The sequence below is a fragment of the Polistes dominula genome, unplaced genomic scaffold (genome assembly GCF_049000335.1).
Source record: "Polistes dominula isolate Pdom_NZ unplaced genomic scaffold, Pdom_raw_medaka contig_29, whole genome shotgun sequence".
Lineage (NCBI taxonomy): Eukaryota > Metazoa > Arthropoda > Insecta > Hymenoptera > Vespidae > Polistes > Polistes dominula.
The window spans coordinates 1128434-1155314 of NW_028300865.1; the positions used below are offsets into that span (position 1 = coordinate 1128434).

The 26881-nt window shown below is 29.7% G+C and overlaps 1 long non-coding RNA gene across 1 annotated transcript; it reads right to left on the reverse strand.

The window, feature by feature from the left end:
* Positions 1–885: 885 nt before the first annotated feature.
* On the reverse strand, positions 886–12293 carry LOC149033751 (uncharacterized). The gene is made up of 2 exons (XR_016178968.1): positions 11620–12293; positions 886–7427 (listed from the first exon to the last, which is right to left on the reverse strand). It is a non-coding gene; the product is annotated as an uncharacterized LOC149033751 (long non-coding RNA).
* Between the last annotated feature and the right edge of the window lie 14588 nt (positions 12294–26881).

The following is a 26881-nucleotide window of genomic DNA, read 5'->3' on the forward strand; positions in this document are numbered from 1 at the left end:
GTGTGTGTGTCCTTTTTTTTTAAACTGGTAAATTAAAAAAAAATTATTAAAAAATTTATATTTCAGATAGGATGATGCAATTTTGATGTTCTATTTGCCTATGGTTTTGTATAAGGATTTGTGTGTGTTGGTTAAAAAAAATGAGAGTGTGTGTGTGAGAGAGAGAAAGAGTAGAAACTGGAAGAATATTTGCCCCTCCCTTCCCCTTCTAACCTCGACATATTTTCAAATAGATGATCGAAATTGCACAAAATGAAAATAACATCCTTTAGAATATATATATATATATATATATATATATATATATATATATACAATATGAAAAGGCAGTTGAAGAAGTCCTATAAGGTTTAGATAAAAAGGTCTGGAGGAAAGAAAGGAAAGAAAAGGTTGAAAGGAAGGACAAGAAAATGAGAAGGCGGAGACGAGTGTAAAAGAGGAAGGGAGATGGAACTTTTCGTAGAAATGAACGAACATTCATTTCTAGGTTTAACCATCATACAAACATATATATATATATATATATATATATATATATATATATATATATATATATATATATATATATAAATTAATAATAAAATGATAATAAATAAAATAATAAAAATGATAGTACTCTTTACAATTAGTGATAGGTTGTTTTGTGTGTAGTAATAGAAAAGATGGAGGAAAAAAATATTTAAAAATATAATAGAAATTAATATATATATATATAAAAAATAATAATAATATAATAAATAAAATAAATAGTAAAAAGAAAAAAAAGATAATAATCTTGACAATTATTTGTCGAATTATTTTTTTTTTATTTATTATAATTATTTATTAATTAATTGTAATTAAAGTTGTGTGTATGTAGTTAATAGGAAAGATGGAGGACAAAACATTTTCATACCATTTATTAACATTAAAATAATTAAATTAATTAAACCAATCAAAGTTCTTTTACATTTGATTAATAATACGATAAAGTTTATACAAAAATAAATTTAATTAAATTTAATTAATTCAAGTCAAAGAGAGAGAGAGAGAGAGAGAGAGAGAGTAGAATTGTTTTATTCGTCGTCAGTCCGGTATCGTAGACGTCTTTCAAAAGAAGAGAAGAAAGAAAGAGAATCATTTAATACGAATACTTTTTTTTATCGGTCATTCACAGTTGCCATTGTGTGTAAATATCGCGGGCGTAATGCGTTTTCTTCCCCTCACCCCACCACCACCACCACCCCCCGCAAACCCCTTCTCCAGGTTCTCTTTGAAGACGTTGCAGCAGTCGCTGCAGTTGCTGTTGCTGTTGCTTTTGCTGTTGCTGTTGCTGTTGCTGCTGCTAACTTGTAACGCGTATGTAGTGCAGCGGACGTAATGCGTTTTCTTCCCCCTCACCCCCCCCCTCCCGCAAACCCCTTCTCCAGGTTCTCTTTGAAGACGTTGCAGCAGTCGCTGCAGTTGTTGCTGTTGCTGTTGCTGTTGCTAACTTGTAACGCGTATGTAGTGCACATAACGTCAGTTTGTAGCGTGTTAATAAATCTTGGAAGGAAGGAACGAGTAAAAAAGATAATAAAAAGAAAGAGTTGAAAAAAGGATAATAAGAAGATTGGTTAAGAAAGTATGAGAGAAAGAGAGAGAGAGATGAAGAGAGTTGAAGATGTTACTCGAAGCAACAACTTACAACACACATGCCACCACACACGATGGGCGCAAACAGGCGGCGGCGGCGGCGGCGGCGGCATCGTTTGCATTCGTTCGATCGGTTCATTAACGTCCAACGTAATTTCAAAAGTCCATGGAACCTTTGACAACGTAACCTTGTCAGTAGAGTAGTCTTCCTTTTTTTTTTTTTTTGTATTTTTGTCTTTCATTTTTCCTTCTTCTTCTTCTTCTTCTTCTTCTTCTTCTATTTGTTTGTACTTTTTCTTTCGAACAAATGTATTTCGAAGTTTAACCGTGAATTTAGTCTACGGGTATAATCTATAGGTTATGTTTAAATTGTTATTTTGATTTGTTTTGTTTTGTTTTTCAATTAAATTTATTAATTATGATGATATATTTGATAATACTGTTTGAGGAAAATGTTTGAAGAATATTTGTAAGTTTGTTAAAGATTAGATAATGAAAAAGCCACTTCCGTGAGGTGTTAGGTTAAATCCATCATGTAGACGAAGTTTTAATTAATATAAAAAAAAAAATTATTATCTATAAGAATATATTGTCTCCTCTGATAAACTAAAAAATATGATATTTTATAAATCTTGAATTTTGTTAAAGATTTTTTAATAAATAATTGTAGTAAATAGATTCGATCCTCAACTTTCCGTGACGTTAGATTGAATTCATTATATATTGACGAAGTTTTAATTAATACAAATCATTATTATTATTTGAAAGAATATAATTTCTTATAAACGAAACTATTAGATGATATTTTAATTTTATTAAAGATTTTTTTGTTAAATAATTATAACATGTAGATTAATAAAGACACACACTTGCCGTGGCGTTAGATTAAATCCACCATGTCGACGGAGTTTTAATTAATACAGAAGAACATAATTTCTTATAAACTGTTAGATAATATTTTGGAAATCTTTAATTTTATAACAATTTTTCAAAATAATTATAAAATATAAATTAATAAACCCCCACTCTCCGTGACGTTAGATTAAATTCATCATGTCGACGGAGTTTTAATTAATACAGAAGAACATAATTTCTTATAAACTGTTAGATAATATTTTGAAAATCTTTAATTTTATAACAATTTTTCAAAATAATGATAAAATATAAATTAATAAACCCCCACTCTCCGTGACGTTAGATTAAATTCATCATGTCGACGGAGTTTTAATTAATACAGAAGAGTATAACTTCTTATATGCGCGAAACTTAGATAATATTTTTAAAATCCTTAATTTTATAAAAAAAATTTCAAAATAATTATAAAAAATATAAATTAATAAACCCCCACTCTCCGTGACGTTAGATTAAATCCATCATTTTGACGGAGTTTTAAATAATACAGAAGAATATAACTTCTCATATACGAATCCTTAATATCTAGTTAGGATACTTATTAAAAGAGGAAGGAAACAAGAAAAATGAATAAAATAAAATTAAAATTTGAAAAAAAAAATGAGAAGGAAGGATTATCACGAGGAAGATTCTACCAATCTTAAAAAAAAAAAAAGGAAGAATACATTATCATTTGGCGAAAGTCCAAGGAAATCGGTCTGTGGTTGGCACGCTCATGCTAGGGACTATGTAACAATGCAACTATGCTAGTAATATCACCAGGATAAAACGTGAAAATCCTTTCCCTTCTCACTACCAACACCACCACCACTACCACGACCACTACCATCATCATCATCATCATTACTATCACTACTTTTACTTTCTACTTATAGATTTGTCCTGGTTTTCTAAATTTGAAAAATACCTAATTAAAGTTAAAACATTCAACAATATTCCTATTTCTTTAATATTACTAGAATCTAGATCATCTGTTTGATCAGTAACAATTTTTTTTTTGGTTATGTTCAACAGGTTTATAAAAAGTTCGATAATGTTTTAGTTAGAATTGTTCGAATTATAAATGGAATTATTGTAGATATATGTTTATTAACATCATAATCTATTCTTTTTCAGAGTATTTTTGTTACACCCTATATATATCCGTAGGACATCTCTCATAAGTATTAATGTTGGTGACACTATCGACATGCATTCGATTACTTTTTTCAAACGTATCAATAATCCTTCGATAACACGTATATACATATATATATAATGAAAAACGAAACTTTCGACTTTCCGTACCACCTAATAGATCAAAATAATTCAAACTATACTAAAATATACAAACTAGACTACTTTTATCTGATCTTTCTTGATTCCAACGTACAATTTGATCATTTTAATTCCAACATGTTTCTTATAAATAAAATAGGTCAATTTTTGAATAGATCAAATTGAATATATTATAGTATAGTTATAGTATAGTTATAGTAAGTGTGCATTTACAAAATTAATCAACGAGAAAGGGTACTATACTATTGGTTGATGGAAACACGTTGGAAAGTTCTTATCGTTCGATTCGATCAAATAAACGAGACACACGAGGGAAAGATCGATACTTCGGTTAGCTAATCGATGTTTTTTTTTTTCTTTTTTTGTTGTTGTTGGTAGTCTTCACATCTATACCAATTGAAGTTTATTTTTGTATTCTTGTACAATGGTGTCACTGCTGCTGCCCCCTGCCACTGCCACTGCCACTGCTACTGCTGCTGCTGCTGTTAACGGGGTCGTCGTTTCTCTCTTTCTCTTTCTCTCTTGTTTTTTTTTTTTAATCTTTCTCTCTCACTCTCTCTTATGAAATGGTTTCCAATCTCATCCCTACAATTGATATAACCGGAGTTGGTCAGGTCCAGCACACGTATCATTCGGCGCATTCGAGCGTTTCGAATGGAAGGGCCACCCCTCATCCTCCAATCAGCGATAAGTATGTACAGACTAACACAGCAGGAGCCTTTAGTATACCACTTTGCTCCTCCTGTTTCTCTGATCCTTTACCAAGGCATCTATTGTTCTTGATGACGTTTGTGCTTGGCTTGACTTGGCTTTAGTTTAGCTTCGTTTAGCTTCGTTTAGCTTCGTTTGATTTCGTTTGGTCTCGTTTGGTTGGGTTACTTGTCTCCTTCCTTGTCCCTTTTTTTCTTTCTAACATTTTCTAACATTTTTTTTTGTAGCCTATTTTATCTTCAAAGTTTTACATTTTTTTGCTTCTTTTTATCTAGGGATTTTTTTTTTGTTTTTTTTTGATTATTTTTCTATTCAACAACACCCTATTTTTTTTTTGGTAGGAAATATTTGGAGTTTTTTTATTAGCATAATTTTTACAATTTTAAAAAATAAAATTTGTGATTGTGATTTTTGTGTATTTGATTTGTTTTGTTTTGTTTAAACAACAAAAAAATATTCTAGTTTTGTTCTTCTATTTTAGAATGGAAATTAAAGTTTGTGACGTTCGACCACCATCTTTACGCTTCTCATTGATTATGATAATCGTTCATTGCAAAGTAAACTCTTCTTATTAATTTGATTTCAAAACTAAAGAGATACATTTGAATGAAAGGAATACTCTGAACGAAAAAAAAAAAAAAAAAAAACAAAAAACAAAAAACAAAACCCAATGTTTCCGATCAATGGATAAGTCTACAATCGAGATAAATATTACAAATATTTTTACATGAAATTTAATTCAATGAATTATTTAAACATCGATCGATCTCGTAAGAGTGAACGATAAAAATGTAAACGACGATTATTTATCAGACAAATTTAAATATTTGAATAATTCGTTAAATTGTCTACTTTGTTCAAACTTAACCTTTGCAAACTTTTCGCCACATATGTGAACGTTGTTTTTTTTATAATTATAGTTAACGTTAATAATAACTAGAACAAAAATTTGATAATTCAATCATAGAAGTAAATATTTTTGAGTTTGGCTGTACTAGTAATGGCTATTTCCTATGTACAGTTGGAAAAAAAAGTATAAAACATTATTTCCCGCCAAAAATCCTTTTTTCCCGCCAAAAAAAAAAAGAAAAAGAAAAAGAAAAAATCGTCAATGAAAAGATTAAAAAAGAAATCTCATTTTCCTATTTATCTTTTATTACAAACTAGAGAATATTTTCAATAGACTAAATCAATGTTTCTCGTCAAATTTTGTTTTTAGCAATCAACGATTTTAACGAAGATCCGTGGGAAAGTAAAAGATAATAGAAAATCCGGTAGCAACGCCATTTGCCATTTGCCATTTGCCTTAACCTCTCCTCTCCTCTCCTCTCCTCTCCTCTTCTCTCCCTTCCTCTCCCATACTTGTTTTCTGGTATTGCAGAACAAATGCAGCGGTCCGATTGAGATTTCCTTAGAGCAGGTGGTATTCCGTAATAAATCGTATTGTCAGCAGTTCCCCCCGGGCACCCACCTGCCAATCGATATCTCCAGAGAGAGAGAGAAAGAGAGAGAGAGAGAGAGAGAGAGAGAGAGAGTCGGTCCAAGGTGAGTCCTATGCAAATTCGATGGGATCGAAAAGAACGGGACGACTCTCTTCAGTTTTTCTTCTTATTTTTCTTTCTTTTTACCCCCCCCTCCCCCTCCCCTCGTTCCCCTCCCTCATCCTACTCCTCATCCCACCTTTTCTCTTTCTGTTCGTTAATTCGTCTAAAATTGGGACACACCGTTTTTTCAACATTAAATGGTGGTATCATTTTTTCAGTTAAATTATCGACAAATTTTTTGGATTATGTCAAATCTGTTAAATTTGTAGATTAGTTAGGTTATGTAAACATTAATTGTAGACAAGTTTTAATGATGGTAACGTTACTTCCAAAAATTGAAATTACAATCAGTTTAATTCATAGATTAATTAGGTTATGTATACATTAATTGCAGACAAGTTTTAATGGTGGTAAGGTGAATTCAAAAAATGGAAATTGCAATCAGTTAATTCGTAGATTAGTTAGATTATGTACACATCAACTGTACACATTAACTGTAGTTTTAATAGTGATAACGTCAATTCAAAAAAATGGAAATTGCAATTAGTTTAATTCATAGATTAATTAGGTTATGTATACATTAATTGCAGACAAGTTTTAATGGTGGTAACGTTACTTCAAAAAATTGAAATTGCAATCAATTAATTAGCAGATTAGTTAGGTTATGTACAAATTAAACTGCAGACAAGTTTTAATGGTGGTAACGTTACTTCAAAAAATTGCAATTGCAATCAATTAATTCGTAGATTAATTAGGTTATGTACAAATTAACTGCAGATAAGTTTTAGTGGTTGCAACATGAAAATTCAAATAAAAATAAAATGAAATTGTAAGAAAAGAAAGAAAAGAACAATCGAAGTGATCGACGAGAGAGAGAGAAGAGAAGAGAAGAAACAAAAGAAAAAATGATTGCAAATTTTACATGTATTATAATTTATAAGAGATTTAGTTTCAGATGATTCATTTGCAGAAGAGAAGAGTGTGCTCATTTCGAACATGTAAAAGCAACAACGAAAAAAAAAAAAACAAATACAAGATGAGAATAAGAAAGAAAAAATCAAAAATATCCTGCGTTGGTACGTAAGTTGCATGTATATACATACATACATATAAGTATGTGTATATATATATATATATATAGATGCATGTAAATATGTATCTGAACTATTTTTCTTTCTTTTTAGACGATGGTGGCAGCCGGTTCGGCGAGTTTTTGACCGTCTGCTATATTCTAACTGCCCTGATCTGGCTGGCCCTTGTGGTCTGTCCCACCTCTTCACAAGTACCACGTTTAACAAAGTACCATCCCACACACCTCCTCGACCACTCTTCTCTTCCTATAGGAACAGGAGCTTTCTCTGCTGAATCCTGTTCATAAAATTCATGCCACACTATATAACACCGCCTCTTTCCTATATTTTATGATTAGCAATATATTTGTTGTTGTTGTTGTTGTTGTTGTTGTTGTTGTTCATGTTGCTACAAAGATGAAAATGTTAAACAATGCTAATACAATTACAAAATGATATTATATTTTATTTTTATTTTTAGTCTTAGTTTTAGTTTTAGTTTTAGTTTTGGTTTTATTAAACTAATTACATTTAAAATATTAAATATAAACTGATTGATATTAATCCTTTATTTTGCAAATATTATTTGTGATTGAAAAAGCAAAATACAAATTATTCTAATTATTAATTATGAATTTAACTCCGCCTAGTTTAATATCTAAATATTTAGATAATAGCTAGCTGGTCCCAAGCCCAGATAAAGGAGGAGGGTTCGAGGGCGAGGCTAACAAACCCCTTTACCCTCGGTAAAAAAAAATCTAACCGCTCCCATAACTAACTTTACAGTCTCTTTAGCCTAAAGATGTTGTGAAGTTTAGGATAACAAAAAGAAATCCTAATAATAATAATAAGAATAAGAAGAAAAAGAATTGTTATTAATTAATTATTAATTTTTTTATATGTTAAAATGATAAATCGAGTTTGAGGAATGTCGAGGATTCGTATAATCGAAATATTTCATATAAATATATAATCTTATTTTTGAGTTACATCAACAAATGTCGACATTTATCAACAGATACCTCTCTAAAAAAAGAATTGAAATGGTTTTCCTATTGGTCGTGGAAATGGATAATATGTTACGAGTTCAAACTATGCAGAGTTCATGCTACTCAATATGAGATGTAAGATCGAAGAACTTAAGAAAAGAATCAATTTAGATGCTTGAAAATCAGGATACACAGGACAATCATCCTTTATGACAGCGTAACGTGGTGTCACTTACGTTACGGGCCCAAAAGAAATGTAGGGTTTAGAAAATAAAGTTTGTTTCGTAAAATGTTCGATGCAAAACGCGATGCGGAAACGGCCGTAATGGAGAAAACCCCATAACGTAGAAGTACACCGATCGTACAACAAAACCGGACACCATTAACGTCGTAAAATCACGTCGATTAAGATGGGGCAGGTGACGTGGGCGTGCATGGGGGTGAATCGGTATACCAAACGGGAAAAGACCACTGGGTAGACCGAGACGTAGATGGGAGGACAATATTATTTGGGGATCTTCAAGAAATGGGCTACGAAGACCGCGAATGGACGGGATCGTGGCTCAGGGACGTGAACACTGGCCGGGATTTGGTATTTGTGACAATGAACTTTCGAGTTTCTAATGGCAATTAATAATAATAATTAATTGGACGAATAAAAGTGTAAAACCCGTAAACGATGGTGACAGGACGAACCCCCAGGAACCCCCATGTGAAAGCAGCATATATCAGATATGGGGGGGGACATTCAACAGGAGGCTAGGGTTCCGAATACCAATTAATAATAATAATATCAGTAACAAAATGAGTCGAAAATAAAGTGCAATTTCGATGCTACACGTATTAGCAGCCCGTAGCAAAAGGATTAAGCAATTGGAAATAGAAGGAGAAGGAGGATTGCTCGTTGTGGAAATCGTTAGAACGTGTCGGAAATAGAGTGTTGGGAGCGTGACGGCCGACGAACTTGATCAGGATGGATCGAGAAGAAGACAGTTTGAGGAGGTAACTATCGAGGAGGTAATCGAAGGAAACGGAGAAGTCATAAGGAGAGAGGTTAAAGAACGGAAAAAAAGGAATATGCAACCAAGTGATGTGAGTCTGAGTCTGCAGCGTTGAATTTGAAGTCGATTTATGTTAAAGCTTACAAAACTAATAAACTATACAACCATAGTAATAATAGTAAGGAGTAAGAGTAGCTAGTAATAATAATAAGTTTTGATAGTAGTAGAAGGAATTGCAGTAGTGTTGATTGCAGTAAATGTAATGGTGTTATAGTAAGAGTACTAGAAGTAGCAGGAATGTTAATTGCAGTAATAGTAATGGTTTGATAGTAGCAGTAATGTTAATTGCAGTAATAGTAGTAGTTTGATAGTAGCAGTAGGAATAGTAGTAGTGTTAATTGCAATAATAGTAATGTTTTGATATCAGTGGTAGTAGGAGTAATAGTAGTATTAATTGCAGTAATAAGTAATGTTTTGATAGTAATAGTACTTCTACTAGAAGTAGCAGTAATGTTAATTGCAGTAATAGTAGTGGTTTGATAGTAGCAGTAGGAATAGTAGTAGTGTTAATTGCAGTAATAGTAATGTTTTGATACTAGTAGTACTACTAGAAGTAGCAGTAATGTTGATTGCAGTAATAGTAATATTTTGAGTGTAGTAGTAGTAATGGTAATAAATCTTATAGTTCAAGAAGTAGATTTGACTGCATCAGCAGAATAAGAAGCAACTGGATAAAGAAAAGGAAAAGGAAGAGGAAGAAGAAGAAGAAGAAGAAAACGATGATGATGAGGACGAGTTTGACCCTACGGGCCAATATCGGCGAACGTCAGGAAGCCGAGCAACTTTTTTTTTCCTAGCAAACGCAGACAAATCGATATCTACTCGCGCACAGTACCGAGTTTGTTCTCTCTACGTTCTTCTCTTCGTAGGAACGTTCGTTGGGCGCATATACGAGTCTACAACAGGGGTCGTTGCCACCCCATCAACTTTGTCCCTGTCTCAACATTCACCAAGATGATCTCTCCTCACTCTCTTCTTCATTCTTTTCTTAAATTAAAACCATTTCTTATCATTCTTCTCCTCAATTAGTTTCTTCAATGAAACGAATCACTCATGTTTTTTTTTTTAAATAGTTTATTTCATTTTATTTTTAACATTAATTATTACACTTGTATATTTAATGAGTTTGTTTATTGACATTTCATTTGTGAAATTTCATCAAAATATTTGTTTTATTTTATTTGATTCTTTTTCTTGGATATCATTGAGAAATGAATTGAAAGTGAACGTTGCATCCCCACCACTCCTCCTCCTCCTCCTCCTCTTTCCCCCTCCCATTGCCTCTGATTACCATCTAATTATTTGCATATGCGAGAATGAAGCTATTCTATTGAATTTTGTCGATTTGAAATTATTCGAAAAGAAAAATTCAACTTATATAAAGATTGGAACACGAAACGGAAAGTTTCGAAGGGAAGAAGAAAAAGCAAAAAAAAAAAAAACAAAAAAAGGAAAAGAAAAGATGCAACATGAGTGTAATAATTTTCTTGTTGTTTGTACAATTTTGAATTTGCATTGTTTGTCATTGTTTTATGGTAATTGAGAGATATTACAAGAAGAAAATGAACTTTCAGTTTATCAACATGTTTTGCGTTTATAAAACGTTAGAAGTAAGTAAGTACCTATAGGAAGTGTGTTATAATAAAGCTACATAAGTGTATACGTGAGTGTGTAAGTGTGTATATACATACATGAGAGAAAGCAAAGAAAAGAAAAGAAAGAAAGAAAAAAAGAGATAGAGAAAGGGTGAGGAGAAAGAGAGGGGAGATACGCAAATGGAAGACTTCCTGCAACATTCTGAAACCTTGCTACTACTTAGTTTACTCTCCTTAGTATAATTAAATGAAGAAACGAGAGAGCGTGACTCGACTATTCTAAGTCCGTGTGTGTGGCAGCACCGATTTAACCAACTAAAGAGGATAATACTCTTCCTATTTTTCTCTTTTACAGATTTTCTATCCTCTCTCTCTCTCTCTCTCTCTCTCTCTCTCACACACTCTCTCTTTCTCTCTTACTTACACACACACACATAAATATATACATTTTCTATTTTATATATGTATTAATATAAACTATATAACTCACTATATGGTTACTACCAATACTCATAGTTATAAAATAAAATAAAAATACTGTATATATATATATATATATATATTTAATAATTATGTAATAGTTATGTAATATATATGTAATAGTATGTGTAGTATATATGTATATAGTATAAGTAGTGTGTGTATATATATATATATATATATATATATATATATATATATTTATTATATTTTTTATTAATTTATATTATTATTATTATAAATAATTAAATTAAATTTATTATTAATTTATTAATAATTAAATTAAACCAAAAAACACTATATACAATAAGAACACTAAATATAATAAGAAATATAAAATAAATGGTAACAATAAATGACCCCACCTGACTAACATAACCTTATTTAGTTGTTGTCCTCTTTACTACGTACTACCCTTCCTGTTCTATCCCCTCCTCCTCCTCCTCCTTCTGTTCCATCTTTATCATCATTTGTGTTGGTTATATTTTTTTAGAAAACTTTAGCATTCATGGTCTCCTGATACCATGGGCAAGCGAACGCAGACGTGTAAGAGGACGGCACCGCCCAACTGCCATCACGCAGACGCCATCGATGCTCGGTGTCGATGCGGAAACAGGAACTTATGTTTTCGATGCGTTTAGTATCGTTTAAACAACTACTACTACTATTATTACTGGTTGGTTCTTCGATAAATGAAAGAAAGAGATAGGCCAAATTCCATCACTCTCTCTCTTTTCTCTCTCTCTCTCTTTCTTATATTTTTGATGCTTACTTTAGCCAAGGGTGGGGGGTGAGGGTTGGAAAGGAAGGACAGGAAATTGAGAAAGTGAGGGAGACAAGAATAAGATGAATGTAGTAGAGTAGCGGTACCAAGGATAAAATCATCTCAAATCTTCTCCGAACCTTCTCGAACCTTCTGGAACCTTCTAGAACCTTCTAGAATCTTCTATATGCCTCGTTAATGGCGTGTCAACTATATGTCGATGACTCTTTCTATATCTCTCACTCTTGCGAGTATAACCTAGTTGATTTGACACGAGATTAGAAATGGATGTAACCAATAGATTTTGATCAACAATTTATCTAATTAATTTAGAAACTTTAATAATAATATGATTGAATATATATATATATATATTTTTAATAAAAATTAAAAGAAGAAAATTTGATTACTTTCTTTCCTTCTTTCTTTGAGGTTAAACCTTGAAATAAATATGAGATAATGAATGGTATGGATTATGATGTATTTTAATTAACAATTGTAAATATAAAATCTTGACACACGAGGGGTAGATTGATTAAGTAACTTTGTATATTTGATTGAATTGTCAAAAATATTGTTTGGATTTGTTCGTTTAAGCGCCGCCATCCCTTAGTGAGTTTTCAAAGCTTCGTGTCGTGTTGTATTGTGTTCGGTAGAGAACAAATATGGCGGCTGGTGTATATACTACTACGAATTGATTATACAAAATGATAAATCACATCATTGTAACACAATCCCTGATGTGTTTGGTCTCGATCATTTTTTTCCTTTTTTTGGTAATATTTACGATTTATAATAATTATCGTGATTTTGTTTGTTGTTTGTTTATGTTTTCGTCGAAAGAGAGAGAGAGAGAATATTTTGTTCTTTTCATGTTTGAGAAATCTTCCCTTAGTTCTGGACGCGTGGGAAGATACAGGAGGGATGAGGATGGAGGTGGTTGTTGATAATCTCATTTTCGAGAATGCGATTTTATCGGCTGCGAGAAAAACTTATTTTCACGTTTTCGGAAAATCTCGTCAATTATGACGAGGGCGCAACGTTTTGGTTCCTCATGTTAGATCAATTTTCTCAATAATAATTATTTTTTTAAAATATACATATATATATATATCATATATAAATCAAAATAATGTTTGTAATGATGACTTTGGATACAAGAGAAAAAAAATAAAAAAATAAAGAAAAATAATAATAATAATAATAATAATAATAATTAAAAAAAAAACAATCAGTGGTATCGAACGTATTTAATGATTTTAATTTTAGGTTATTTTTTTGTTGTATTTGTTTGTACTTTTTTTTTTGTTTGTACTATTTGCATTTATACGAATTGAAATGGATAGAGTTGATGATAGAAAACGTTTAGAAAGAGACAGAAAGAGAGAAAGAGACAGAGAGAGAGAGAGAAAGGTAGAAAGAGAGACTCGTCGATAAAAGTATGGTCGATAAATCGATAAACAAATAAATATATACATATATATATATATATAGAAGTGCATCGTCCAGTTTAGTTTGGTCAAGCTATCTATAATTGTTTACTTTTGAAAATTATTTCAATTACTTTCGATGATAAACGTCATAAGTAAATCGATAACTAGTTATTAACGATGAATTATTAAAAACAAACTAACACACATAACCAAAGAATGTATAAGTACTGCCATCTTTTTTTCTTTTTTTTTTTTGTATTATTCTAACAAAAATCTATGCATGAGAGTTTATAAAAATATAAGGTGTTAATACAAATGGGATAGGATGAAAGGATGAATTATTCAAACGATATGATCAGAAGAAAAAAGAAAGAAACATTCATCGTTAATAATTAATTATCGATTTATGTGTGACGTTTATCATCGAAAGTAATTAAAAGAATATATATATATATATATTGGTACAATATTATATGCGTAATATTAAATATAATATATATATATATATATATATATAAATAATTATTAATATTATTATAATAATATATAAATATAGTACCAGTATACTTATCACCAAGAAAAAGGAAGACATTTTCTTACGGATAATTTAATTAATTAATATATTATTATTTATTATTATTTTTATTATATTAATATATATTATTAATAATATATTAATATTATATTATATTATATTATATTAATATTAATATAGTAATATAATAATTATTAATATTATTATAATAATATATAAATATAGTACCAGTATACTTATCACCAAGAAAAAGGAAGACATTTTCTTACGGACCTAACTAGTCAATTAAACGTTTAAATTATCTAATTAATTTATAATAAATTCATCAAGTATATCAACAAATTTCACATTATCCTACAAATTATGAATCCATATAAAACTTTCTATTTCTATATCTATCTATTTAATCTATCTATCTATCTATGTATCTATTTATCTACACACAAATTTGAACGATATTTAAAAGTTTGATCAAAACAGCCTGTTGACCATCAACCATTTTTTTTTTTTTCTAAGAAAACGATGCAGTTAACTTTGACAGGTCTTTATTTTTTAAAGAAGAAGAAGAAGAAGAAGAAGAAGAAGAAGAAGAAGAAGAAGAAGATGAAGAAAAAAATGAAGCAAAGGATTATCTTGACATGAATTTGAAAGAAAAAAAAAAAAAAAAACACATGTGTGTTTCTCTCTCACTCTCTCTCTCTCTCTTTCTCTCTCTCATACTCTCTATCATCGATTTTTCCCTCTCAACTCCTCGCCTACATCCTTTACCAACTTCTCCACCTCGACTACTAACTCCTCTCGGGTTTAGTCGCCAGTAGCTTGGGTTCTATGACGTCACGAGGAACAGCCAATCGATCGTCAGTACCAACGTTTCTCTGAAACTCCATATAGGTGAGATCCTTACCTAAATATTAAGACATCAAATTAGCAATTATATTGAAATGAAATTAATCTTATTAAAAATAATATATATATATATAAATAAAATCATTTATTATTATTAATTATATATATATATATATATTTATTTATTGGATTATGAATTTATTGGAAAAGTGTGGTTGTTATTTGTTCGTGCAAATTTGTTCAAGGTCACTAGTCGTGAAGACTATTATTCCTTTGAAACTAGGTGATGGTGGTTTCTGATAAGAGTAAAAGAGCGCGTGCTTGGTGACATGTGCGCGCACGCGTTTCTCTATCTCTATCTCTCTCACACTCTATCTTTCTCTCATTCTTATTCTATCTCTCTCTCTCTCTGTTTCTCTCTTTATGACGCGTTTGGCCTCGTATGACGTAATTCAGAGCTGTAAGCGCAACGAAAAGACTAGTACGACGCCGCCGAGGATAACGCGAATATTACTATACTACCGTTGATTCGTCCTAATTTGAAATATTTGTTTGTTTGTTTGTTTTTTTTTTTGTCAAATTACCATTTTCTTTTTTTTTTTTTTTTGTAAATCCTATCAACCTTTTTATCGTAAGGTTTTGCTCAGTGTCATCGTCATCTTTAGAGAAGCGTCATCTCTCGTACGTTTATCGATAGTTTTATTTTTAAATTTCTGCTTTGTGTATATGTGTTGAGTGTGGGTGTGGGTGTGTGTCGTTAAAAAAATGTTCAAGGATTAAACAATCGTCAGGTATCATTTACTTTTTTTTATATTTGTTTAATAAGTGAATTGTTTATATATGTATGTGTGTATATGTAATTTGTTTTAAAGTGATGGCAAATGTGTGTTTTAGATCGGTTGATTAAAAACATTATGAATTAATAATTGATAATTTTATACAGTTGTCTGATGAGAAATTGGATATTTGAAAGGGTTTAAAATTAACCTGGTACCCTTTTGATCTTGTTTAATTAATCCTTTTTTTTATTATTATTATTATTATTATGCACGTGACGGGAATAATATTTTATATTTCAAATATTTATTACAAATTTTGTTCTGTAAATATTTGTAAATATAATATTTGTCCGATTTTATTAGAAAATTATTGTCATTTAACGTGTACCAAGGATGATGGTGGTGGTATGAGTGTTTGCGTTGTGATCGTTGAAAGGGCGGATCATCTAGAGGGTGTTGAAGTTCCCTTAAGTATCATCTTCAATATGATTTCTTATTTTATTATTCATATTCTCATAATTTGAATAATTTACAAATAAAAAAGTAGAAAACAAGAATATATATATATATACATATAAATTCATATAATAATATTGTATAACATTTTTATAGGTTATATAGGCTTGACACACATCTATCTGTGTCCAATTAATCCTTTTGGCTATACAGTATATTTGAAAATTACTTTGTAATATTATAAATATAATTTAAATAATAATATATAAATAATATAATAATAATAATAATTATATTAAATATAAAAATAATGCATTAATTTGAAATAAATTGATAGAATGAATGAATTCAGTTGTAGTTTAAGTTTCAATGGCGTATCAGAACATCATATAAATCTTTCTCCAAATAAATAAATAAATACATGACGTACTAATACGTCAAATATTATTAAAAAGGATCAAGTATTAGATAAAAATATTATAACTGATGAATTTGAATTGAATGATTTAGATAATAATGACAGGTAAAGAATCAGTGAAGGATAATGCATTTGACATGGATGTAAATGGATCATCTACGAGAAAACTAACACCAGTTGTAACCGAACAACGAACAACACCTTCGCCTACCGGTTATCGAGATTACAAACCACCTGCTGAAGTTTTGAGTAATAATTATGGTACTACATTTTATGGGAACAATGATGATTACGATAACGCCAGATCCAATTTTAAACGGGACCAACCTAAAGAAGATGATTTTGCGCACAAGGTTTGTTCCAATTTATTTATGCAAATATTATATATTAACATATTATGAATAACAAATAGAAAGAAGAATATGCACAATTTTGCATATTGCGTAGCGATCTAATTCCCCCCACCACTACTTCAAGATGGCGGAGAGTGGAGAGTGGTGGGGGAGACTGGAGATTGAAAAGTTACTATTAGGTGGGTTTGGAAAGTCGAAAGTTTTGTTTTTCTTTTGTAAAAATGAAGATTATTTTTGCTTCGAGGTTAAACCTAAACCTTTCAAGTTGAATTTGATCAATTTAACCTCTCATCGATCTCTCATGTGTTACTATTTGTCGGTTTGCATCAATTAATGCCATTATTATGTCAACAAAAAACGATACGACTTTCCGAACCAGTTAATAGATTGTATTTTAGGGAGACGAATGAAAAAAATGCAATGCTAATTGTTAATTATACAGTCATTAGTTTATTTACTATTTTTAGTTCATCAACTACTCGATTTGTTCCCATCTTTTCCCCCCATTGATCTTTGGTAACGCTAGGGAAATTAAGCAACTTCTATGTTCTGAAACATCAATCAATCATTTGCTACTCAAGTTCACTAGTCACCATTCTAAACGATTATCAAACAGACAAACAAAAAGTTATGCAGTTCATTAATCACTGCTATGTTAAATAATAAGGGTTGATTTATTCTTTTTGCTATTTTATTAAAATTGATGGATAATAGATAGAGAATAATATATATTTATTAGATTGACAATTGAGAAGGTAATTGAATTTATAAATGTTAACAAATTAATTAGAGATTGTATTTATATATAATAAATATATAATATATAAATATAAATATATTATTTAATAATAAGTAAATTTATATTTAATTAATTATTTGTGTATAAAGACATATTAATAATTATAATATTATTAATAATAATATTATATAATTACTTACTATTTATATTATACAAATAATATTATATATATATATTATAACAAATTTAATAGATTGTATTAATATTAACTTGAATATTAAAGTTAAACAAAAAAATATATAAGATCCAAATATACTACATTACAATTGCAAAAATAGATTTAAACAATGTTTTATGTATTCACTGTGTTGAAATATTCAGTGTGTCCATTATCGCGCGTATCACATTTTACATTGCAACTTTTAAAACCGAGTACACTTAAAAACAAAAACAAAAAGAAAAATAAAAGACAAAACCCCCATATTCATTACAATATGTAACATTTCTTTTATTCTCATTCTCATATATTAAAATATTATGTTAGTAAAATGTTACTTAGAAAAAAAAACTAGTACACCCTGTATATATATATGCTATACATTAAAATGTTGTTTATCATATGACGATTAGAAAAAGTGGTTATTACTCGAAATGATCGTACTAAACTAGTCAAAACTTATCTTCAATGGATGTAGATATTTTTCACTCGATATATACATACACATACACCTCACATACCAACACATAAATATTCTCGAAAGTAGTTCTCACTTTCACCTACGATATATAAAGTCAGTAACGCGAATGAAGTTACACCGTATTTGGTTGGTTCATATATGTAATGTAAACCAACAGTAGAAAACACGTTTGCCCATTAATAGTTCATTACTTTCCTACTTCCTAATTATACAGAAAGAGGTGGGAGGGGCAGAGGGGAGGGGAGGGGAGGGGAGGGGGGTCTAGGTGGAGTGAGGTAAGAGAAAGAGGGGAGGGGTGAGTGAAGAAAATGTTAAACGTAATTCACATTTGATTTTCTTAATAAAACCTGAAACACCTTTTTTTTTCTTTTATAGTAAAATAAATCTTTATATATATATATATATAATTGTAATACCATTTTTAAATCAGTTAACAATGGCGGGCACCGTTTTGTGTTGGCAGAATCGAGCAAGGACGTGTATACTCGTCAATTACAGAATAACTTGCACTAGTGAGATACATTGAATCACAAAGATGGAGTTTATTATTATAAAATTGACAATTTGATTATTAATGATTAACTAAAACATATATTACATACCAATATTCAACTAAAAACACAATCAAAATGAAGTATTACCGCCGCTAATCGGCGTCACACATTTCTCCCATGACACTGACCATACCTTGAAGGAATTCTATTATAAATCAACTTTCTGACTTTTGCCCTTTGACCCTTTTTTAGGCTAACATCTAAAAAAGAAAAAAAAAAAAACGTTATCATCGCACATAAATAAATTCGTTTAAGCTTTCTGGTTAAGCTGTTTCAAGCCCGGTGCATACGTGGTACGGCGCGCATGAGTTCGTCTCAAATTATTTATATTTTTTATTTGTCAATTTTATTCCAACATGGACTCAAAATATTCTAAACATCTTGAAATTTAAGGATACGTTTTTGTTTTTCTCGAAAAAAATTACAATTTAAATTGCCAATGATCGTTACTTTATACGACACGACGAGTATACACGTCAATAGAAAAATTGTCCTACTTCTTCATAATGAGTGTACTTTTCTAATCACAGTTTATCATTCAATTATTGATTTCAAATATAATTGTAAGAATTTGAAATATTTTCTGATGAAGATATATGATATTACATTTTGAAATTGCAGTTATTAAAAGATTAAGTTGCAGTATGTAAAAGAATGAAGAAAATAATGTTTGGTTTGATTATATTTGAAATAGTGTTCTTTCCGACACCATGATGAAAGGTAATAAAGTTCTAGAGTAGCATACAACATATATCGAGAGCGAGAGTAAGAGTGGGAAAGAGAAAAGGAGGGCACTGAACTAAGTTTCTCCGCCCCTAAAACTTAACGTTTGACTTTATTTTGTAACACGATCTTTGGTTTTGTTTTTTTTTTTTATTATTATTATTATTATTTTTATTTTTAGGTCAATGTTGAGTGCAACAATATTAAAAAAAAAATATATATATTTTTTATATTTTGCAATGATGATGAAGATTATTTTTTCTTTTTTTTTTTTTTGTAAACCGATCGATATTGTCGGATTGCATTTTCGAATTGCAATTTTTGTTGGTTTCTTTTGTAGTTTTTTTTTTTGTTGTTGTTGGTGTTTTGCTTGCTTCTCTTCTTTTATTTCTTTTTTTATAATCATCAAAGATAAGTGCAACACGACTACTAAAAGGTTTATACAGCTTTGAAGCAAGATTTTTTGGCAAACGTGAAAACGAGTTGTTTGGAAGAAAAAAAAAATGAAAAAAAATAAAAAAAAAAAAAAGAAGAAAATTCTTGGCCCTGTTATACTGTGATTTTATCGATTACGAATAATGAGCGTTCATGCGTGAGAACCAATACAGCATGAAGCCAAAAATACAAAAAAAAAAAAAAATAAATAAAATTGGGAAAAAAAAACTCAAACGAAAGGATGAGAAAAATCTCATAAATTTGATCGATATGTTTTTTCTTTAGTTCGAATTGTAATAAAAAAAAATATGTCAAGAATAATAATTTACAAGAATTATAATTATAATAATAATAATAATAATAATTATTATTATTATTATTATTATTAAATTAATTTGTGTGTTTTTTGTTTTTGATTAATAATTACAGACGATACTTCTTGGCGACAGTGGAGTTGGTAAAACATCCTTACTGGTTCAATTTGATACGGGAAATTTTCAACCAGGAAACTTTGCTGCTACAGTTGGTATTGGTTTTACGGTATGTAATTTAAAACTTTAATCGTGCGCGTGCGCGCACGCGCGTTGTTTAATTATAATAGTAGGTATATCGAATTTTGTTTATTTATTGCGAGCAACAACCAGCACAATTACGAAATTAATTTCTCATTTAAATTATATATATATATGTACTATAAAGAGAATAATTAAATTTAATATATAATTTTATTTATTATAAATAATTTAATTAATATTATATTCTTTATAATATATATATATATATATATATATAATAACTTTGTTTTAAGTAACAATAGAAAAAAATCATAAAGGAAAAAGTTATATGGCACAACAAATGTCAACTTTCTATGACCATACTTTTTTCAAAAATGCATCGATGCACCCGCTAGATGCAATTGCACTTTTTTTTTAAATGAAACTTTATAAATTTTTTTACACTATTCGATTTCTATTTTTATTCTGCGTTAAAAAGTATTCAGTAAAGATCATCGAAATGTCAATAGTTTACGAGATATTTGATGTTTTATATATCAGTAATGTATATTATAATATATATATATATATATAATTCAATTTTTGTTTTGTTTTCTAAAGAATTAAAATTAAATTTGCTAAAGAAAAATAAGTTTAATGTTAAAAAGAAAAGTAATTTTTTCAAAAAATGAATTCTCTTCCTCCCTCCTTCCTCCTACCCCCTTTTCGAATGATTGATTGGTAGGAATATTATTCGAAAAAAGAAGATCGTGTTCGATGAAAAGATCCTTAAAAGCAGGAGGTATCGTTTTTTTGAACTTTTTCCTCGTATTATAATGGTCATGGGTATTACGCGTTATTCTGGTCACGAACTTGTATCCTCCTCCTCCTCCTCCTCCTCCTCCTCCTCCTCCTTCTCATTCTCATCCTTCTTAACCCTTCCCTCTCTCTTTCTCTCTTTCTCTTTCTCTAAATCCTTTCTTCTTAAGTTGTTTTCTCTCAATTCCGTTTATTCGGTTTCTTCCAAGTTCTTTATTATACATTTAACGTAATATTTATACTTTGGTTTATCTTCAAATAATAATAATAATAATAATAATAATAATAATAATAATAATAATAAACGTGTAATGCATTATGTGCACAATAAGAGTTCTTCTTCTTTATTCATGTATATATGTATTTATCAAGGTAGAATTTATATTTATTCTTTTCCAAATTCGTCAATTTTCCATGGAATTCCCTATGGGACACTGCATGAGAAGGAAAGAAAGAAAGAAAGAAAGAGAGAGATAAAGATAGGAATACTCAATGATTGTTTTTAGTTTTAACAAAATAATGAAATCTTTTACATTATATATAAATACGATTAATATATACACGATCCTTGAAATTATTATACTCGATTATTTTTATTCCATAAAAATACTCGTATAATATTATCAAGATTCCATCATCGACGAGTTATTATTTTTTTTTTTTTTATTGTCAGTGAAAAATCTAAAGATCGATCGAAGAATAATCGAAACGATTGAACGTCAATTCGATTTAAATGTACATTTTATATGATTTAATAAGATTATACTGTCAATTTGTTTCTAATTTAATTTCTAATTCATCATTTTATTCTTAATTGTAAATAGTAGGAAAGTCATCTAGTGACTAGACACATGTTACTTTATTTATTAATTAATGAGAGTCAACAAACCATAGAATCAACAGAAATACAACTTCTGTATAAACATATTTCAAAAAAATAAGAATTAAACTTTCCTGTCAAAATATACAATCGTTAGAAGTGTCACCTAGTATCGGACAGATTTCACTTTGAACAACTAGCATCGGAAATTTTGAAATCATCCAACATCGATCACATATGTAGACGTATGAACATTCAGAAATATCTGCCCATGCATCATGAGCCAACCCATGCCAGTTGGAACACAGTATCCAGTCTTGGTCGTAGTCCGCTAAGCACCCTACACAAGTAGTTCTTTCAATTTCAGATATCTCAGTCAGTGGCTGTTTTTTTCTTATCTCTATCTCCACTTGTTCCCTTAGCTTTTACTCCATTGGCTTGTTTCCCCTTTTACTTCACTTCTTCCTTACTGACTGACTCTGAATCTGTTTCTGACTGACTTACTAGCTCTGACTCTGACTGACTGAATGATTTTGACTCTTACTCGGACTGACTGACTGATTTTGACTCTTAATCAGACTGACTGACTGATTTTGACTCTTACTCGAACTGACTGAATGACTCTGACTTTGCCTGTCTCACTCTGACTCTGACTCTGATTGACTCTGAATCTGACCGACTGACTCTGTCTCTTACTCTGATTCTGGCTCCTACTGACTGACTGACTCTGACTCGTGACTACGTGAACATCCTCTATACATATATGTTATCAGTCAATTAAGTATGAAATACGTGTTCATTATCAAAGTGAAATCAAACAAAATTAATCAAATATTTCCTACGTAAAGATCTAATGCAAACCACAAATGTATACACAATAATACTGTGCGTGGGTGTATGCATGTGTACGTATAAATTGATATCCCGATTTACGTGATTCGTCTATCGCATAATTTCGGAAGGATGGAATGAAGGTGGGAGGGTTAGATCGATTAACTGTATTACGCAAAAGTAAATTGTTCGAATGTCTACATTGAAAACGTGGGAAAGGGGTTGAATATACAACTCCCACATCCTTTAAAATAAAACGTTTTAAACTTATAAGAATTCTATCGGAAAATGTTTAGCCATTATTTAACATAGATTACCATATACAACAATAAATTTATAATTACAATTTTCTAAAGAAACGAATTTGTTCCCGAGGACAGACAGTGGGGTTTGGGGGTTAGCATGAAAACTGATAGAAATATTTTCAAAAAAAAAAAAAACGACATTTCATATCGATTAAACACACGTATGAATTTTATTTTATTATGTATGGTTTGATGTTTTTTTTTTTCTTTAAGTAGGATTTTCCCTTAAGGGATTTTACCGTTTCCATAGAGGTAACGTCAATTCAACAAAAAAAAAAAAAAAAGAAAACCATTCCTGTTGCCAGGATGTGATAAAAAAAAAGCAGAGAATGATTAACGTATTTTATATAAATTGTTTAGTATCGGAATGAGAAAGAAAACGGAAAAGATAAAAAAAGTGAGAGAGAAATGATAGGAAGAGAAAGACAGAGAGAGAGAGAGAGAGAGAGAGAGAGTAAGAGTGAGAGTGAGAGAGAGAGAGAGAGAGAGAATTACGGCGCTGGCGCAAAGGAAGAAGAACTGCCACGGGATTCCATCATTTCACCATAGAAACGCTGAAAGCTCCTGGGTAGCTAAACGAACATATAAACGTGGGTGAGAGTATAAACCCACTCACTTATTCATTCACCCAGTCACTCTCTCTCTCTCTCACTCTCTCTCACTCTCTCTCTTATTTATCTTAATATTCCTCTACACAATTTGTGCAAGTGTATTCGTGAGAATATTAGTAGTGAATACTGTAAACGTGTGTTTGTTTGTGTTGATTGTGTTGTGTACTAAAGTTTCTCCCTACTCTTCATCCACCTCTTCACGGGTTTTCAGGTGGGGTACTTTACTAAAGGGGGGTGACAGGGGAAAGGGTGAAGTATTATAGAAAATCCCTTTTTTGAATCGCTTGACAGTTCTAAAGCTTTCGTCGTAGTTGTTGCAACAAGGACTGACTAATCGTGAGAGTTCAGTTATAATATAATTCAAAACAGTGTTTAATTATCATTAATATCATCATATATCATCATATATATATATATATATGATATTTGTTAAAAGAAAATTAAAATTATTATATTGTGTTTTAATATTTATTTTTGTTAACATATAATATATGTTATATATATATATATATATATATATATATATATAACTTTATATAGAATTTAATATATTATATTAATATATTATAATTTATATATATATATATATATATATATATATATATATATATATATATATATATATATATATATATTAAATTATATTATAAAATTAAAATTATTTTTTTTTATAATAAGAATTTATATATACTGTAAATATATAATATTATTATTATTAACGTGACATTTCGTTACAAAAATTAGGGGAATGGGACCCACATTGTTCGTCGAAATTGTTCAGCCGAAAAGATGGCGGATGTTCCTAACCCGTATATCGAAATATATCTTCGTTAATTAATTTCATAATATATATATATATATATATATATATATATATATATATATATATATATATATATATATTTCTCATCATCATATTTTAATAAAAATTTGTCTTTGTAAATTCTAATACTCTGAAAATCCTCTCGACGGCTTAACACGTCGGCAAACATTCGAAAAAGATGAATTTATCCAATTCTCGTCTCATTATATTTAATTCCCAATAATTCCTGTAAAAATTGTATTAAATAATTTATTATTATCATTATTATTTATAATTTTTAATCGTGAGAAAAATTTGCATTAATTGTTATAAAACATTTGAAATTAATTAACTTATTATAATAAAAAAATAATAGTTTAGTTAGGACTTCTTGACAATTATTATGACAAAGTATTTATTTAGATTAGACTACACCGGAGTCTCGATTCTATTTAAAGCAACTCGCTTTACATTCGTCGAACACACACACAGACACACACACACACACACACACATAGAAGAAGATACGTAACACTTGTTCAAACGCATCTCGAAATTCTCGGCGCGATAAATAAACGCGATAATGTTGTGTTACACATTCATTTTTGATAAAATTGTTCTACGGGACACGTAGTTGAAACTGACGACCTACTACCATAATCAAATAATTATATGTAAATGTGTTCACAGAAATTATATAAATGAATATATATTCAATTATTTTCCTTGAAAAATTTGGTGACGGTAAGTTTAGTGAAGTGTGTTGTAAAGTGTTCTGACAATTCAAAAACTACTACTACTACTCTCAAGTGTTGTTTTCTTTTCAATTTGATCTCAGGTTCAAATCCTCCATGTTTTTTCTGTGTTGTTTTTCTTTTTTTTTTTTTTTTTTGCAGAATTACGTCGACATCTTTATCCTATCATCTCTCCCACATCAAAAATACTCAAATAAGGAAAGTTTTTTAGGTTGTTGTGTTTTTCATAAATTTAGGGTTGTTTATCATAAATTGTGTGTGTGTGTGTGTGTGTGTCTTTCTATCATCCATCCATCTCACTTTCAAATTGGTTCACTCTCTCAATGATGATAAAATCTGCAAACAGTTTTCTTCTCTGAAGATACTCGGGAACGGGATTTTGTGAGCCTCCAATTTTGGAGAAAACAAACAACGTTTTTCCTTATAGAGTGTCTCTTTTATGATAAACTCAAAAATAATACTCTGAGTTGAGTAAAGAAAAATTGTGAACACAAAAATTTCGATTTAGAGAAGAAGATTATTTTTTCTGTTATTATAACAATCTTATTACATCCAATAATTGTTAAAGTTGTGTTGAGTGTAGAAGATTTTATTGTAATCTTACTACACCAAAAAAGCAGTTTTTTATATTATTTTTTGGTTATAATCTTATTACGCGCCAAAAAAAACCTTTTTTTTTGTTTTTTGTTTTGTATAGAAAAACAACCCACAATTAAGTAAAATTACGAGTTTAAAACCTTTCATTGCAATTTCTGCGTATGTGTGTCAGTTTATTTGTTTACTACACCAAAGAAGCATTTTTTTGTATTATTTTTTGGTTATAATCTTATTTCGCGCCAAAAAAACCTTTTTTTCGTATTTTTTTTGTATAGAAAATCAACCCACAATTAAGTAATATTACGAGTATAAAACTTTTCATTGCAATTTCTGCGTATGTGTGTCAGTTTATTTGTTTACTACACCAAAAAAGCAGTTTTTTATATGTATTTTTGGTTATAATCTTACTACGCGCCAAAAAAACCTTTTTTGTCGTTTTTTTTTTCTATAGAAAATCAACCCACAATTAAGTAAAATAACGTGTATAAAAATTTTCATTGCAATTCCGGCGTATGTATGTCAGTTTATTTGTTTACTACACCAAAAAAGCAGCTTTTTATTTTTTTTTTTTGTAATAACCTTACTACGCGCCAAAAAACCTTTTTTTTTTTTATAGAAAAACAACCCACAATTAAGTACAATAACGTGTATAAAAATTTTCATTGCAATTTCTGCGTATGTGTGTCAGTTTATTTGTTTACTACACCAAAAAAGCAGTTTTTTATATTTTTTTTTTTTGGTTATAATCTTACTACGCGCCAAAAAAACCTTTTTTTCGTATTTTTTTTGTATAGAAAATCAACCCACAGTTAAGTAAAATTACGAGTTTAAAACCTTTCATTGCAATTTCTGCGTATGTGT